The following is a 16,970-nucleotide window of genomic DNA, read 5'->3' as shown; positions in this document are numbered from 1 at the left end:
CTTTCTTCGGAAGGTACCAGAAAAAAAAAAATACAACAGGTACATAATCAGAGAATGTCCTTCAAGCAAGGTACACGTTTTCTAAACCTAATTATTCAAAGTATCTCCAAACTCGTCCTGCCTGGCTTGTCCTTCACTTTCCAGGGTGGCCCGTGTCGTCAGTGGGTCTCCTGGAAGAGAGAGAGAGCGCCCGCTGTCCGACGCAGGCCGCGCGTACCGCCCCGAGCGCGTGTGCGCTGGCGGCTCCTGGCGTCGAGGCCCGCGGAGCGGCGGCGCTGCGTGCCGGGTAGCGGCGCACGGTGCGCCGCCACCAGCGCAGACCTGAACGTAGCGCCGGCTCGCTCGGATTTTGAATCCGGCGTCGCGCCCTCGGAGGTCGGAGCTCGCTCGCAGCTAGCCGCGCCCGGGTACGCACCGCCCTACCAGCCAACACCGCGCTGTCAACGGCGGCTCAGGCAGCATGGACTAGCGGAGGGGCCCGTTGCCGCCGCCTGGTCCATGGATGGCGCGCTGACTGGCCGGGACCCCCCGGATAACTGGACCAAGGCTCGGGCACGCCGGGCTCCTTCGGACACCGGTCGCTTGCTCGGTGAGTGGACGACCGACTCCGCGGGCTGTCCCGACTAGGGCCGTGCCTCGGGGCCCTGACTCCGAGAGGCTCGCTCGAGCTCGGCTTCAGGGTGGCGAGCACAGCCCACAATGTCGCGCGTTGGCCGTATCCAGCACTTCCTCTCGCTGCAATGCCTGTGATGGATGAGGTGATGGATGCACGTTTTGGGCAGATGGCCGGAAGGTCTTCTGTCGCGCTCAGTTTGAGGGACGAGGGCCCCTTGACGCGAGCCCGGACCATCGCGCGACTGTCCCGCACTGGGCGAACGTCTTTCCGAGGCGGTGCGACGTTGGTTTCGTCAGCTCCTTTTCCCTCCAAGTCTGCATTTTCCTCTCTTTTCCCCCACGGAGTAACCAGTCACAGAAAGAACTGCGGATTTTTATTCTTCTTCTGTTCCTGCTTCTTTGTTTATTAAATGAAGGGACATAAATATAATAGGGCATTTTGGCTTAGGTACCTTACCATAATATTGGCCTTTTCTTTTATATAAAACTCAACCTGAATCTCAGTTACACTAGATAAACGAAGTTCAGTAGTCTGCCTGATGCTGATTCCACATCTTAAAAACTTCATCCTTGAAGCTCATTTCACATACAAATAAAAACTGGGGTTCGTTATTCGCGCACTTTCGAAAGTTTAAATGGAGGTTGGGGTTTGGGGCTCCAGTGGCGATGGCGCAGCTATAAGTTACACGCTAACGGTCGAAATTTCGCGTCTTCCCGGACATCGGCACTACTCTAGCCGCAGATAACTTTCTGTGGCATTTCGAAAGAAGTGGAGTGCGCAAGCACAGCTTTGATGAGCGCTTAAGATGCTCAAGAGCACTTGCGCCCATAGCTTCGACTGCCACAGAAAGTTATCCGGAAGTAGAGCTGATTACGTATGGGATTGTCCCACTCGACTCACAGACTAGACACACTTTTCGGTGATATGTCAGGTATGACATGTTATTTACCTTCGTGGATTTGGAGCGGTTTTGAAGCACTTCGGTTGTTCAAATCTTCTTGGGAGTTCGAGCGCGCGCTCGCATCAAACCCGCTCTCGCATCAAACGCACTAAAGGCGCGAGCATGGAGTGCTTGTAGATCGCTCGAAATGCACCACAGGAATTTCACATTAGTGACAGTTTTTACACTGGAGTGTCATCAGCTGGCTACAAGCACACGCACACGCACGCACACGCACGCACACGCACACGCACACGCACGCACACGCACACACACACACACACACACACACACACACACACACACACACACACACACACACACACACACACACACACACACACACACGTGCGCTTTTAGATCGCTCCAAATGCAACACAGGAATTCCACATTAGTGACCGTTTTTACACTGGAGTGTGATCAGCTGGTCACAAGCACAAGCACACGCACGCGCACACACACACTCACACGCACACACGCGCGCGCGCAAACACGAGCGCAAACACACACACACACATACACAAACACAAACACACACACGTTTGTGAAGGAGCGCTAATGAGGAAGAGTGCTTGGATCACCGGCAAGCTGATTTTGCTTTGTCGGAGAACACCAGCTCTCCATCAAACTTCTTTAGTCGAGACCATCTCAGAAACTCGCGGGATCGCCTCGGTTTCTTTCGCCGGCGGTTACGTGGTTAGATTTCCGTCCTCTTGTTGTTATTTTTTGCGTAGGCAATGCTATAGAGCGTGATCTTCGAAATTGAATAGCAGTCGACCTCGCGTCTCAACGAATCCAGGTGCAAAGTCTGTGGAAATCGAAGGAAAGCTAACTTGGTCCCACAGTTTCTATTGTGCTTGAAAAATGTGGTGCTCTCCTGGGGTCGTTCATTTTCGTTTGGCTGCTTCGTGGCGACTTGAACTCTGCACCAACCCCTGTGATTTGCTGGGCGATCCTCCCTTCGAGAGTTCCCACCTGAGACAGGCGAGCGACGCAGTTCGGATTAAATGGCCTCGGCGGAAAATTCCTGGCTCATTTCCGTTAGGACCGCGATTCCCGGAAGACGCAGTTCGTCGCAATTGGTTCTTTTAACGCGTTAAAGCGGAAAAGAAGAAGAAGAAAAAAAAAAAAAAAAGAGAAGAATGTCGAATCCGTTGAAGTGTCTTATTTTAAATCGCTATTTTGCTTATAATTTTTTATGTATTAATCGTGTTATTTTTTTTCGTAGAAATTCAGTAATATTAATAATAAATAATAATAATAGCAAATATAATACAGATAACAAAAGAAATAATAAAAAAAGAACACTTCCGCGATCGTCCGGCTCTGCAGCAGCGCTAGTGATTGCTGTGGCAAAGTTCAACTTATCGCGGCGTCCTGGATTATTATCGACGGCTTGGTCGCGTGCGAGTCGGTGCGTGCTTCTGCGTGTGCCTATTCATCTGGTCTCGAGAATTTACGGTGTTTGCTGGGAATCAATATGTAAAGATAAAGAGGCGCAAGCAGGTGCTTTTGACAGCGCCATTGTCGTCTTAAGAGCTGCGGTTTATAGTTGCAAGGTATAACCAAAGCGAAAACAGATCGCGAACCTCGCGGCATCCGCGCGGACGAGTATAGCGGGAGCCTAATAACGATTCGTTCGAAAGCTCATCTAAGGTAGGATCACTGGATCCTGGGAAAGTACCGCCATTGCCTTCCCTGCCTGCGAACCGAACACAAACAGAGACTAACATACAGACGACCAAAACCTCGCAAGACGATTGATTAATTTGTCTACGTTGCCATCGAAATCGCCCTCTCGGTCCATCCAAATCTTCGAAGCTTGCAGATGATCGTTCTAACCAGTCGCGCCAAGATCATCATGGAGCATCATCGTACTGGAAGCGTTCCTCGCCACTATAAGCGTCTTTGGCACTGTGTGTGCAATCGGCATATTAATCATGGCCACCTCCACGGATCTCTTACAAATATGTTGTTCTTCTCGCGTATTAAAAACAGTAAACTTATTTTTCACTGCCTCCAAGCACCGACACAGCCTGTGGTGGTGGAACGAAGATGTAGGCTTGTTTCGCCCATGGGGGAATAGCCAAATCTCAGTATACGAGAAACGTCTTCAAAAAGCTGCCCGTCACCAGCAAATTTAGATCGGCTCACCAATAACGGAGGGGTCAAGGAGAAATTGCTCATTACACGGACCGAAATTAGGACCATACGGGCAGCTTGGCGCTACTTTCCTTAGGATCCAGTGACTTTAAACTAAGGATGGTCACAAGCATGAGTGCCAAACGTGATTCAACAGTGTTCTTTTTATTTTTTTTTTTAGGTGAGGTGCTGCGAAGTGGGAAAACGGTTCTGATCTCGAAGTACTTAATTGCGGTGTTCTCGAAAACGGCCTGCCTAAGAGGCGTTTCTTTTTAGCAGAACGAGAAAGGACAGCCGTTGCACTTTGCATTGATTCAGCTAGATGAAGAAATCACTTTTTTGCCAAGTAACGGGAAGGGAAACCATGTTTCATTTTTTTAGGTATATAGAATTAATATATATATATTATTATTATTATTATATATTATATATAATTCATATTATTTTTTCCCTAATCACAAGCATGTATCAACAAACCATCTGGATTACGACTGATTATCAGAGCGATTATCTCTCAGTTAATCACAAAAGGGGACGACGACAGAGATGTGCAGGCTTCCAGGCTCACGAGAGTATTTATTGTTATAGGGAGTATTCACTGGCGGCCATAGCTGTGTGTGGGAATGCTGAGCGCGTGCTGATGGCGAGCTTCTACATTTCTTTTGCAACGTGCATTCCGCACCATCAGAAGTGCCGGTCTTAGCAGGCTATTAATGTGAGCTCGTTCTGAGCATGCGCTCTAAACAACACCCACAAATATGGCGTCCAGTGAATGCTCCCTATAAATGTTGCGAATCTGGAAGTCTGTCTGTACTCTTTTTGTGTTTAGCTTTTGTTCCTTCAGTAAGTACTTGGTGCGGCCATATGCGCTGGCCCCGCGGTTTTGCCGACCGGTGCGGTACGAAAGCCTTCCCCCTGGGTACACTTTCAGAGGTTCAAAAAAGAGCTTGAAATAGATTGTCAAATTCCCTATTGTCGCAACGTGGCAGTCGGCTTCATAGCGTAGCATGCCGGAGGCACCGCGTACGGCATTCCACTCTTTTCTGCTAGCACTAAACCGGGCCACCTCACATTTTTACTGGCTGTACGTCAACACGCTCGTAGAAATTTCCCATCTCTCTGATATGCAGCATATGATCTTGGTTATTTTTATTCTACTTAAAAGTATTAATGGGATGTTAGCGACATATCCATAAACGCAGCGCAAAGTCACGATGCCTTACGTTCGTGAAACTATCGCAGTGACCCGTTTTATTTTTAAACCAGCGAACCTTGTCACGAAAACACGATCTAAACTTGAACGAGGAACGACGTTTTGTTGCTGCTTGTTCAGAGCGTGTGCAACGACGGTCAATGACGCTACAAACAAGCAGCGAAAAGGTAGTGATTTATATACCATTTTGGTTTCTGACATTTTTTTTGTTGTTTTATAAACAAATAGTGAAAATATTTTTTGCCCGAGTCCCACTAGAGCGACAAACAGAAACAAACGACAGCGATAAGCCTCAAACCAGAGTCTTTCGCGATTTGACAGGCTTTGTAGACTAAAGGAGGTTTTGCTCAAACACTATACTCCGTTTCACCTTATGTTGTACCGCAGCGAAGGCTAGAAGCGCGAGCTCGTAACATTGACAGCTGCCCTTGATGCACGAGAGCCTGTGCCGCCGAGGTGTGCCATAGAGCAAGGAGCTCGCGCTTGTAGCCTTTCCTGCGGTACAACACAAGGTGAAACAGAGTATAGCATCATGCACGCGATGGTCTCTTTGGTAGGCTTGCAATCACTCGTGCTTACTTCACGAGCAGCGAACGACTAAACGCCTGCCAACGGTACCATCGCGAGCATGCTGCATGTGTTTGAGGCTTGTCGCTGTCGTTTGTTTCTATTTGTCGCTCTAGCGGGACTCGGGCATTAGTGACTCACGAACGACATCCAATGCTCAAAGTTTGTATATAAAAGGCGCACTTGCTGCTCCTTACAATTAACTACCACTATTGTGTGGAGCGCCGACTGCGTGACGGTGCAGGTTTTAGGAAGCGAATGCCGGCACACTGCAGCAGAATGAATTCGAGCATGTCATTTTGTGTCCGCGAAGAGTTTTTTGCCATGTGTGTTGGTTGCACTACTTGTAAAGGAAATTATCAAGATACTTTAGGCTCAGTAACTTTAGCGGAGAGCACTGCGCCATTTTGTGCCGCATGCCCGAACGCCCAAACATCTAGTAAGCGCTTGTCAAGAGTGTTCCCAGATTTCGTCAATAGGCCCTAGCATTGCAGGCTGTTTGGCTCGTCGTCAGCGACGAGGGATGTTTCAATAAAGGCAGAGAGGCTGTCACTGACTCCCACCTTAGCGGCTTCGATGATGAAATTGTGGCAACAGGAGCTGGCCGATCGGCATTGAAGCCGGGTGGGACAAAAGCCATGTGGGGCGCCCCGGTTACCTTAGGCTGTTAAAACAGAGTTTAGAATAGACCGCCACATTTGCTATCGTCGCACTGTGGCAGTCGGCTTCACAACTCAGCATGCCGGAGGCACCCCGTGCGGCATTTTACCCATTTCGGCTAGCACTTAACGAAGATATACTGTCGGATTTAAAAATAAGCTTCCAAACCACCCAGGTGCCAAGAAATCGAATTGTTGTTTCATTTGTAACTATACTCGGCGTCAACGATTTTGGGCTACGTTGTCAGCTCAGGGCTAGGGTATGTTTCCACAGCGCTGTCAAAGCCACGCGCTCGCGCACGTAGCTTTGACAGCGTTGGGGCGCTGGTACGCTAGCCTCGATAACAATGGCACAAAAAACGTTGACGCCGAGAGCATAATAATCTTGCATCGTCCATCAAAAACGTTCATCATTTTAATAATGTCGCGCTTATAAGAACAGACGTGATGACGCAGCATCTTGAATGTTGAAACGACTCGTTTTGTACACCATTCAATGGTGGCCTTCTGTGGGCTGCCATCTGTTTGTCTACATGCGCTTTGGGACCAGTTAAGAGCATCGGCAGTGGCTCTCTTCTGCGAAATATCGGACGCCGCGCATAGCCCAGCGACTCGGCTTTGTTCGCCTGAGTTATAAGCGCTGGAAAGGCAACTACTCTTCTCATGTTCAATTATAACAGGTGGCGTCACCTTTGGAAGAGGGAGAATTAATTACACTGCTCTCAGAATGCATGACATGTGGATTCTCGAAGTTATTGCTGCGGACAGCTCTCGCTGTTTCGAAGCATGCTCCCCCGCGATGCGTTGTTCTAATACTACCCAATAAGGGGTATTCACACGAGGGAGAAATCCCGGGGATTTCTCCCGGGCACGCGGATTCCACGACGAAAACGTCAGGCTTTGCGATGTGCAAAAGCCTCGCGTTTTCATCTCGTGATGCGCGCGTGCCGGGGAGAAATCCCCGGGATTTCTCCCTCGTGTGAATACCCCTTTAGGGACTTTTAGTAGACCGTACGCCAGAGCTTCGCTTTTCGAACGGGAGCTCGTGCCGTCACTTCACAGCATGGATTGGGCACGCGTCTGCTGGGCCCGCTTTCCGCAGCGTACGAGCTGCTCAAACTCTCTAAGATCTCATTTTGCGTTCTACGCCTATACGCAATGGGTTCATTCACAACCCCCCCCCCCCCCCTTTATAAATTAACTAGAGGTCCTGCCATATCGTTGAGACACGGAAACGCCCGTCTCCCTTTGTCTTTTCTTCGTGAAATTTCTACCCCAGCATGTCGCACATTCTTATTGGGGAGGAACACAGAGTGTTCTGTAAGTGTCTAAAATTAAGATTAATCACTGCGGCTTGGATTTTTTTTTTTTGAACCTCAAACACGCCCTTCTTTTCGTTTCTCTTGTTCATCATAAATATATACATATAAACCTGTTTTCTTTTTAACCTAATAGATTTGTTTAAAAAAAATCCGTGAAAGTTACATTTATGCGGTTTGTGCAAGTCAGTTATACGGCTAGGGGGGCATAGTATAGGGGGCTAGTCGTAATGATCAGTAAGCTAATTAATTAAGATTTGTTAATTAAATTTTTAATTAATGAAAATATACATATGGTTCCAATTAGAAACTTGCTCAGCGTCATCGAAAACCACTAAATCAGTCATTTTCCGAAAGACATTAAGCGCGTGAGAAGCGTAGCAGTGCACTAAAGTTATCAGTCGTGGAGCAGGTACAAGGCTAGCGGTTGCGGTAAGGCGCCCGCGCAATTTTTCCGTGTCTTATCTAGCCCCATAATTATATAATTACCACTCGTGCAGCAGGCGCAAAGCTAGCAGTGGCGGAACGCGATGATAATCTAATCATCCACGTTTTGTCACTGCTAACTTTGCGCCTGCTTCACGAGTGGTAACAAATTTGGTGCCCCCCGAGTTTCTCACGAGCTTTAAGTCGTTCTAAAATTGACTGATATAGTGGTTTTCGATTATGCTCAGCATGTTCTTAATTGAGACCATATGATTATTTTCATTAATAAAATTATTTAACACAATTTAGTTAATTATCCGACTTATCGCAAAGATTTGCCAACTGTCCTACATGATATCCCCCTGGCCGTATAACTCACCTGCCTATACCGTATTAGTGCATCTTTCACGGAATATTTTTTGAATAAATTGAAACACCCATAAATTAAAATGGAACACCCATATATAGGGTGGTTCAAGTCACCAGGCTCGATCTAAAATGGACCGTAAAAATCGACGCCTGCACGTAGCAATCTAAACTTTTCGTCAAAGGTGTATTTCACAGGTCGGTTTTTCTTGGAAAATTACAAAACGTAGCTCTCTTTCTGTAAAAAATAAAACCAAGAAACTTGCCAGGGTCTACGGCGGGCAGCGACGCAGACGACAGGGGTCCAGTAGCGGAGTATGTTTGGCGTTCGTATTGATAGATGGCGCTACCTCCTTATCGCGACGGCTCGCGGCCAGCATTGTTTATTAAAATGAACATGATCTTTTTGAAATGTACCTTTGGTTAAAAAATAAATGCGGACAATAAAAGCAAAACGTAAAGTAAAAAAAAAAAAAACGCGTCTGCATAACGGCGGCGCTTTTGCTGACAACGGATTTCGTCTGTTTGTCGTCTGCTTTCTTTCGCTGGTTGGCTGCACCTTCAGACGCTGCTCCCGACGCCATCTATCAATACGAACGGCAAACACAACCCGCTACTGGACTTGGTCGTCTGGGTCGCTTTATCGTGAAAACGCTGGCAAGTTTCTTGGCCCTATTTTTTTACGAAAAGAGAAGTACGCTTTGTAATTTTACAAGAAAAAAACCGACCTGTTAAATATACCTTTGACGAAATTTTTAGTTGGCTACGTGCAGGCGTCGATTTTTACGGTCCATTTTAGATCGGGCCTGGCGACTTGGAGCACCCTATATATATATATATATATATATATATATATATATATATATATATATATATATATATATATATATATATATATATATATATATATATATATATATATATATATATATATATATATTGTGACGATGAAAACGACGACGCTGCGGCAGTGGTGTGCAGTACTATCGCGCGCTAGGCCCACGCGCAGGGCCCGACCGCCATTATATAATTCGGCTTCATTATGTGAACATCCTTGTCCTCTCCTGCCGGCCCCCACATCTCCGTAACAATATATATATATATATATATATATATATATATATATATATATATATATATATATATATATATATATAGGGTGTTTCAGGGAACTCAGGTCAAATCGCTCCTGCGAAAACTACTCATCGCACCAAAATAAGGCTTGTGTCGTTTTGGTCCTGGGCCAGGGGCCTATTTAAAAACATTATTAAAGTCCGGGCTCATTAGATTGTTAACTATTTTTGTGTAATTAACTTTTTTAACATTGTGTTTAAGAGCATGGTTTCAATTAGAAAATTGCTTAGCATCATCGAAAAACACTAAGTCAACAAATTGCAGAACGATAGAAGGCACGCGAAGCATTCTACGGCTTTCTGAAAAACCGCACAAATTCGCCGGGTTTTTAAGTTTCGGTTTACTGTCGCAGCGCATCTCGGCCCCGACGGCACCGCGCCCCGTGGAGAGATAGTGCAACCAACCTCTGCTGCGATCGCGAGGAGAGCGCAGCAGAGGTTGGTTGCACTATTTCTCCATGGGGCGCGTTTGCTGACACGACCGTACCTCTCCGCATACAGGTACCTCGCACCTCACCCGTAGAACAAGAGAATCAAAGAAAGAAACGCTCTCACATCAGGCTTTGACTGTTACATCGTGCGCGAAACAGCCGGAGTGACCCACAGTTCCTCTAAGCTCAATTATTTTTTACGTCCTATATCTGGGTTACTTTCTTTGGTGTTTTCCCGTAATCATTAAAATTGAGCAAGGTATGTTCGACGGTTTGACCCATGTTCTATTGCGTCACCGACCGAAAGTGATCGCGTGACGAGCAGTAATCGCAAGTGCGCGGCTACTACTCTCCACAAAGTCACCATTAAAGTCCGTGGCGTAGCTATAGTTATAGTATGGTGCCTAGGGCGCGTCTCCGACTGGTCTGTTTTTAGCGTCGTGTGCTGCCCACACATCAAAAGTGTCAACAAATGACGTCACAGAAGCCGGAGTTTCACGCTGTCGGTCGTTGTGATCCTGGCGGTTGGTCGTAGAATTGCCGGCGAAAAGCTTGAGCGAACGTGTGTGTCGCTGTCGCCACGGCGTCCCAACTTCTGGCTGCCGAAGCTTCCGTGGACTGTCACACTGGAGAGCGGCCTGCAGCAGAACAGGCGTCTGGTACATCTACAGCACAGCTGTTGGGACGCCGCCAGGGTTGCGACCGGCGACAGCATGACGCTTGTATGACGTCATCAGGCGGAAATCGAGGGACCATTTTATTGGAACGCGGTAAACACCCCAGTCGGAGACGCGTTCTAGGCACCATAGTCACGGGTAGGATTTCGCGATTTCGGAGTTTATTTATCGTGAAAATCGAAGAGCTGTATTCGGAGTAATTTTTCGCTAAAAATTTGGGATTTATCTGAGTTTCTTTTGGTTAGATTGCCAAATTCTTTGATATTCTGAGTTTATTTTACTGCGTTCCCAATTGAGAGGTTGTAACCAAATAAGACGCTGGCAAGTAAGTAGCCCTTCGAAGCAAAAGAAGAAAGCACCGACGTTGTGTTTACGGTAACAGTGCCGTACAGGGTACGCCTTTCGAGTTGCCAAGTTTGCTCGCATCTTTCATTTTATTTATGCAAAAGATATTGCAAGCCAAAATCTTGCCCAAAGAGGAGTGGCATACACAGCCAGAGTCCCAGAGATTACACAATGTAAAATTTCGACGAGGATGGGATTCGAACCCACGCGGGCAGAGCCCATTGGATTAGCAGTCCATCGCCTTAACCTCTCGGCCACCTCGTCTGTACTGCGTTATGAACTTCTCAATGCAGGAGGGTGCTTTCATTTGAAATCGAACACGCGTTTATAAATGGGCATTTTTATTTGCTTAAAAAATATATATATATATATAATTTCCCGCCAAATTTAACTGAAAAATTTTACCCTCGGGACGTCAGACGGGACGTCATATATATATATATATATATATATATATATATATATATATATATATATATATATATATATATATATATATATATATATATATATATATATATATATATATATATATATATATATATATATATATATATATATATATATATGTGTGTGTGTGTGGGGGGGGGGGTTACGTCACGAAGGTAAAATATTCCAGCTAAATTTGGCGGAAATTGTTTTCAATAAAAATAATAATAATAATAATAATAATATTAACAATAATATAGAACGCATGCTTAACAATAACGTCAGAAGAGCGGTGGGGTAGGGGCAGACATTTTCATAAAGATGACAGACCGAGGTCGCTACACGAGTGGGTCCGGAAAGAGGGCTCGTCAGAATACAGGAAAACCATCCTCGATTTCCTGGAGGATTACATTAGACGATCTGGTACCCATACACTGATCCAGTCTTGACGTAATCACCTACCCGAACTCCTGTAGTCCCTTAAGCCTCAGGATAACTGGGCCAAGGCAGGTGATTCTTTGATAAAAATAAATGCACGTTTTAACTCACTCACTCCATCGCCCCTTCACCTCCCAAGACTTCCGACCCCCCTGCCCTCAGTATCTTAAAGAGCAACTCCGCTTCATATTTGTTTTTGAGAAAAAAAAAAAGATGCAGTCCTCTTTAGTATCACCTAGGAAGACCACACGTCAAATATTGCGACCTAGTTCTGTTTAAAAGTTCCTTAAAAGGTCCGGCAAACTTCGCAACGCACCAAGTTGCCGAAATCGGCTGACTCGAGCGGACGTATTGAGGCGCAACCACAGCGCAGTCAAGTCTACGGGGTTGGCGTAGCCAACATTGAAGTAAACGTCACCACCATTGCACCTTTTCGCTTGTTTTTACTTGTCCGGGCAAGCGTAGCGTGTGACGTACGCAACGTTTCCTCTCGGCGCTCAGCGGTGTCCACGTGAGTGGCGTTGTCCAGCCGTTCCTGCCGTCTCCCGCGTCACAGCCGCCGCCGTCGTCTCACCGTTTATGATTATTGTCCTTCGGAGCTTCGTCCACACTACGGACACAATGTGCGCAGACTTATGCCGCAGTTGTGCAGATCGTCGTCGAATGTCGTAGGCACCAAAACGTGGTGGAGAGTGCGGTGCAGAAGACACTTGCGCTTGGCAAACACCCGCCGCAGTCCCGCCCGTCGTTGCGTAGAGGATCACGTGCCATCTGGCACCATCTGATAGCAATGTTCTTGGCGGCCCGAGGTCAGTGTTGCCGGACGGGGCAGAAGTTTCAATTTCTGCTTGTGTGTAAAATTAGATTTAAAAATACATATTACATTTTTCGCGAAGCAAATAACGTATGTGTCTTTTACTAGTGTTCGGTAATGCGAAATCACTCGTTATTCCGAAAACTTCGGAGCTGAGCGGAGTTGCCCTTTAAGGCTAAAGAAACTTGCAGTAAAGTCAACTTGCGGAACTACATTTTTTTTTAGAAAATTGGGTGCATTTAAGTGTGTTGAAGCACTTATACCGAAGAGAAAAAAAAAAAAAAGAAAGAAAGGAGAAACTTCGATTATGCGCACAGAAAGCTAACATCATTGGGAACAATATAAATCAATAACAAATAAATAAAAATAGGGCTGGGCGTCGATTACAGATATCAGCACGATTAATCGACACCCTTTAATTGATTAATTAATCGCTTAATCGGTTTCGTTTATTTTCGTGTATAATAGTTAAAAAAGTAAAAAAACTGAAATTTGTGCATCTGCTAAATATCTGATAAACGGCGTAACATACAATTTGAGATTTTCAATCAACCTTGATGCGTAGTTGAGAGCAGTCCAAAGACACCCATACTTACAAATCACTGCTTCAGTCGCAGAGGCAAAGGGTTCGTCGATATTCTCCGGCAAGAGCGAACCCCTTTGATTGTTCACAATAGTCTTTGCTGCGCTAAACTGACACTCGCATGGCACTGAAGTGGCCGGAACACGTATAAGCTTGTTTAGAGTTACAAACCTTGCCCGCACAGTTTACTATAGATCAAAATTTCAACTAATGTTTGCCTTCATACAGGTGTACTCATTCACATCTGCGTGGTGAAAGCGTTGAATATTGACTTTCTTTTTTTTTTCGTCAAAATTTGACCAATTAACCGGTTTAAAAAATTAATCGTGATTAAAGCATTAATCGATTAACTGGTAGGTAAATGGATCAAATGCCCCTACCTAATAAAGAAAGTCCTTTAATAACGCGGGTTTAAATAATGGATAATTCACTATTTTATGAAATGTGAAAATATATAGTACACAAATTATTCTGTGAAAATAAGTAAGTGGTGCAAGTCGATAGCACGTGCATAGGCCTACATGCATACAGTGTGTAATAAGCAAAATGTATCACAAATCTTAAGATACATGGCTCCAGATATGTCACCCAAAATGTCAAAGATGCGATGCTTGTATATATATATTTTTGTTTTCAGTAAATATGCCAACGCGGTTTAGTTAAAAAAAAAAAAAAAAAAAAGACCATGCGTTATACATTTCCAAGAAAGTGTAAGTGTTTTCGTTTTAACTTACCTATAACTAGGGTTTGGAGTTTTCGGTTTCAACCGATAAAAACCGATTAAAGTACTCCGAATTCATTTTCGGAAATTTGGTTTTAACCGAAAAAGGTCAGTTTTTAAGTTCAGCATTTTCGATTTAAACCGATAAAAGCCAATAAAAGTACGTCGAATCCATTTTCTAAAATTCAGTTTTAACCGGAAAAGGTCACTTTAACCTTCCAGTCATACCGCGGAGCCGTGGCGAAAAAGTGGAACGACAGTGTCTACCGACACGTGTCCGAATGTATGGGATACACGGATGCCATCACGACGTTAGAGTTTAATGTGCGCATCATTGATGGGAACGTGAAGTCCGAAATGCCACATGACTTCGCCATGTACGAGCGTGTTTTCAAACTCGTTATAAGGAATACTGACTTGATGCAAGCTTTGCGTGTTGTGTTGTGCTTCAAAAAGTCGCACCGTGCCTCTTTTGGCGGTCACAATTGGTTGATTGACCGATTTTGGCACAGGCAGCTCTTCATCTCCTCAGCCTGCCAGTGTCCAGTGTTAGCGTTGACAGGGCATTCTCGAAGCTCAGGGTCATATTAACAGGAAAGAAAGAGTGCGGATCAACGAGGAGAACCTGGGAAAGTGCATGTGTGTGTAGTATAATAAGATCACGTAATCCTGATATACAGAAGGTGAAGTTCCATGTTTTTTGGGCGTAGGCTTCATATCTGACTTGTTTGTATTTTTTTCCTTGTTTTTTTTTACAGATGCAAACATTTGCCAAATAAATTGTTCATTTCCCTTTCAATGTATCTGTGGCGTTATTCTTTGAGGGATCACAAATATCAGAGCTATAAGGATCATCTGATCCGGTGTCCGTCGGTGATTATTTTATATTCACCGAAAAAAGCCGATAAACATTTGCGGGCATGAATATACGCCGAAAAAAACCGAAAATTGAATTTTAAAATAAGCACCGAAAGAAGTATTCCGAATTTTGAAAAAATCGAAAGCGAAAGCACGGAATGCTACTTATAACAACCGACGAAATTGAATGCAAAAATCAAGCACCCTAAACTTAGCATTTCACTTTGCTCTACTTCAAAAATTTTTGCGAAAAAAAAAAAAAGATTTAAAAGTGTTTTTTTTTTTTCCATTGCGGAAATCGGGTTTTAATATACTGTAAACGACTTATTTTTCGCGGGCTCAATATTTCGCCATTTAGGTCAAAGCTGAAGTTTTGGAATAATTCGCGGGTTCTAATTTTCGCGACGCGGTGGGATCTCAATATAGATTCCAATGTGTTTACATCATACCAGAATTGTTCGCGGGACCTAATTTACGCGAATCGCAGGTGATTTGCGATATTCACGAAAATTAGGTACTTGCGAAAATTAAGTCGTTCACAGTATACTTTTTTTTAGGCAACTCTAGATACCCATTCCAACACACGTGTTTGATTTCCAATGAAACCACACAGGAAGAAAATTCTCGTTGAGCACGAACCTTTCCGCTTGGGAAGCGCAGTCGGAGGCTCAAGTTAGAACGTGCGTCCACCAGTGTCCTATGAGGGTTGGCGTCCTAACACACGCGGGCACACTCGCACACACCTGCCACATCACTGGCCGCCACTGCGTGGCGATTCATAATGTGCCACACCTAGACTACTATTCACCCAACCATGACGCGTGGTGTATGGTTCACTGCAGGTTCTACTTTCTTGAGCACCCGCCTGTCCGTGGACGTTCCTTCAAAACGGCAAAGAGATTTTCCCGGCTGTATACGCGCGGAAGAAGCAGGATGGCCGTGTCGTCGTCTTTATTAAATAGTTTAGAAATACAGCTCCGTTGCCCCCCTTTTTTTTTCACCCATCTTCGTTCTACTGTGGTATATTTACTCCTGCGGAAACCAAGTAATTCGAAGAGACGCGGCTATGGCAGCTTCACCTCCTTGCCCTCATTGGCGGTAGACGGTGCCCAGAGAAGGAGAGAACGTGGAAACCACATGAGGTCCCCCGTTCTCCCGTTCCCGCTAGCTTCATTTAATTACCGGGGCTGTCATCCCCGCGGAAACAGAAATTTCTTCGGTCGTGAATCGGAGCACGCGCGCTCTATTTATTGCGTGTCGCCGCGTCACGCCTTGGCAAAGGTACATCGTACGATGCGGTTAGCTCGATCGTGACGGTGGCGCTTTGTTGCCATTTATTCCTACAATGGTCATTGTAGAGCACACAGTATCAGACGTGGGAGGTAATCCGTTATTTTTTAAAGGAATTTTGTAATTGACGCGTTACTTTTTTTTTGCGGCAGCAATTTGTAATGTAATTTTGTTACAAAATATTCGTGATTACTCGTGACGTTTGAAACGATAAACACAATACAGAAACTGGAACAATATGAGCAGGCAATTCAGTAGGATAAAAACAGCAAGTTTAATAAAATCGAAAATTTCGTGGAGAAGAGAATAACCGAAAAGAAAACAGGATATTTTTCTATGACCAGTCGCTAGAGCCACTAGAAAAACGTGCGAGACGTATACAAATATGCGAAAAACAAAGATCCAGAAGACAATGCCTAGTAGGTGTTGTCTTCTTGATCTCGTAGCGGAGGTAGACGCTGCTACTGAGCATGCGCCCCGCTAGCTTTGTCTGCAGAATTCCAGGGATCATTTCCCGTTGCCGTAAGCTAGAGGGATGGCGGGTGTGGTTGCAGCTTACAGGCGAACGGAGTGCACCTACATTCTTTCTCTCGAATACAATATTTAGTTTTACAAGAGCGAGCATAATGCGGGCGTATGAGGAATGAAAATTAGTGTTCCAAGAACATCTTTGAAAACATCAAAATTCTTTCCAATGTTATCGTGATAAGTTTACGGGAAAAGTAACGTGAAAGTAATTTGGAACGTAGCGAGTAAACTAATACGTTACTTTTCAGTGAAATTAATTTGTAACTGTAATCCATTACATTTCTCAAGTAACGGGCACAGGTCTGCGCAGAATATACCGCCATGCAATATTGTTGCGGCACACGAGCACATACCGTATATCAAAAGGCGGTTTCGAGGGCGTCCTTTCGATTGCATGACGACTAAAACGGTAAGGATATATACTCCGTTTCACATTAGGCAGTCGTAGGGAACCGTTTTCGCCCATCCGATGCGG

General features: G+C 45.1%; 1 protein-coding gene and 1 non-coding gene across 2 annotated transcripts in view; one reads left to right on the top strand and one right to left on the bottom strand.

The window, feature by feature from the left end:
• Positions 1-309: 309 nt before the first annotated feature.
• The window catches only part of LOC8033259, a 958,536-nt gene continuing 941,875 nt past the window's right edge, over positions 310-16,970 (top strand). The window contains exon 1 of the mRNA XM_042287366.1: positions 310-589. The gene's annotated coding sequence lies outside the window, so the exon portion shown is untranslated. The remainder of the gene's footprint in view (positions 590-16,970) is intronic.
• On the bottom strand, positions 11,017-11,098 carry Trnas-gcu. The gene has a single exon. It is a non-coding gene; the product is annotated as a tRNA-Ser (tRNA).

This window comes from Ixodes scapularis, unplaced genomic scaffold (genome assembly GCF_016920785.2).
Source record: "Ixodes scapularis isolate PalLabHiFi unplaced genomic scaffold, ASM1692078v2 PGA_scaffold9__187_contigs__length_104089568, whole genome shotgun sequence".
Taxonomy (NCBI): Eukaryota; Metazoa; Arthropoda; class Arachnida; order Ixodida; family Ixodidae; genus Ixodes; species Ixodes scapularis.
The sequence above is the reverse complement of the archived record's forward strand: the minus strand, read 5'-3'. Positions and strand labels throughout refer to the sequence as shown.